Source organism: Pan paniscus, chromosome 13, assembly GCF_029289425.2.
Source record: "Pan paniscus chromosome 13, NHGRI_mPanPan1-v2.0_pri, whole genome shotgun sequence".
NCBI lineage: Eukaryota > Metazoa > Chordata > Mammalia > Primates > Hominidae > Pan > Pan paniscus.
The window spans coordinates 23,752,716-23,754,730 of NC_073262.2; the positions used below are offsets into that span (position 1 = coordinate 23,752,716).

The 2,015-nt window shown below is 41.5% G+C and overlaps 1 pseudogene; it reads right to left on the reverse strand.

Annotated features, from left to right (window-relative positions):
- Positions 1–899: 899 nt before the first annotated feature.
- LOC100983663 (fatty acid-binding protein 5-like) lies at positions 900–1,709 on the reverse strand (annotated as a pseudogene).
- Positions 1,710–2,015: the final 306 nt, after the last annotated feature.

Genomic DNA, 2,015 nt, shown 5'->3' on the forward strand with positions numbered 1-2,015 from the left:
GAGGTAACAAATGTGAAACCACTTGTGACTGTACCTCACACATAATATCTCCTCAATACATGTGAAACATTATTATTAATTTTTATTACCTGACTACATCTTATTCTCTATTATACTGTACTCAGATTCTTCAACTCAACGTGATCGAAATGATGGATGAGCCTTCCATCTTCTTTGATAACAGTTCCTTGTATGACTTCAGTTGTCTTTTCTTCTAAGCCAACTATAGATGTAAAGAATAAATCTCTATTGCTTATTTTTAATTATGTCCTAGAAATAAAAAAGGGGCTATATGTAAATAGCATTAAAGTAGATCCATATACAGATCTATTTTATATGGATACAGATCCATATAAAAATGGAATTTTGCTGTAATAATCATAGCTATTATATGGTATTTACTATGTTCCAGGTATAATTTTAAATGTTTTACATAAAATATTTAAAAAACTTTTTGTTATAAAAAATTCCAAAACTATACAGGGGTGCCTGTGTATGTATAGTACATGAACCTCTATATACGCACAATTCTTTTTTTTTTTTTGAGACAGGGTCTTGCTCTGTTACCCAGGCTGGAGTACAGTATTGCCATCATGGCTCTGTACAGCCTCAACCTCCTAGGCCCAAGTGGTCCTCTCACCTCAGACTCCCAAGTAGCTGGGACTTGCCTGCAGGAGTCTACCACCATGCCCAGCTAATATTTGTAGTTTTTTTGACAATTCATTTTTAACTATTATCCACTCATGGACAATTTTGTCTATACCCTTGTACCCCAACTTTCTTGATATCATAGACATTTTTCTCCAAGTAGTTCAATGTGCTTCTCAAAAACATAAAGAACTTTAAAGAAAGATACTCACAATACCATTACTACACATAAATGTAGCCCTTATAAAAACCTTATGCATTAAGTAGTATTATTATCCCCATTTCATAGATGAAGAAACCAAGGCACAGACAAGTTAAGTAACTTGCCTAAGGTCACACAGCTAGCAAGTGCCCGAGCTGGAATTTGAAACCAGGTAATCTGGCTACATAGTCTGTTTTCTTTTCCTTTTTTTTTTTTTTTTTTTTAGCACAAACGCATATATTTATTAACCAAATGGATGATACTAATTAATCCAACACTTTGAAATAGCTGCATGTAAAATGTTTGTGATAAAGATAATTGAACACAGTAATAAAAAAAAGCAGTATGGAGATTTGCTTATTGAACTGAGGGCTTGTTCATTCTTGTAGTTAATTCCTGTCCAAAGTGATGACGGAATTTTTATTCTACTTTTTCATAGATCCGAGTACAGGTGACATTGTTCGTGACACAATCCACCACTGATTGCATCTTTCAATTTTCTTGTTATTGTGTTTTCCTTCCCATCCCACTCCTGATGCGGAACCAATGCACCATCTGTAAAGCGGCAGACAGTCTGAGTTTTTCTGCCATCAGCTGTGGTTTCTTCAAACCTCCCTCCCAGGGTACAAGAAAACTGTGTTGTTTTCAAAGTGCTCTCAGTTTTTATGGTGAGGTTTTTGCCATCACAAGTGATGATACAATCTGGTTTGGCCATTGCGCCCATATTTCACAAAGATATTCCCACTCCTAGTTTCTTCATGTTTGCATCAAAGCCTTTGCTGTCCGCCAGGCGCCATCTTCCTTCCAGCTGCTGAACCGTGGCCTCATGGTGCGCGCAGGCTGGTGTGCGCGTAGCGTGCGTAGCGTGCGTAGCGTGCGTAGCGTGCGTAGCGTGCGTAGCGTGCGTAGCGTGCGTAGCGTGCGTAGCGTGCGTAGCGTGCGGAGCGTGCGGAACCAGCGGAGCGTGCGGAACCAGCGGAGCGTGCGGAACCAGCGGAGCGTGCGGAACCAGCGGAGCGTGCGGAACCAGCGGAGCGTGCGGAACCAGCGGAGCGTGCGGAACCAGCGGAGCGTGCGGAACCAGCGGAGCGTGCGGAACCAGCGGAGCGTGCGGAACCAGCGGAGCGGGATCGGCGTGAGCAGCGTACTGGTTTGTGTTCTTAAC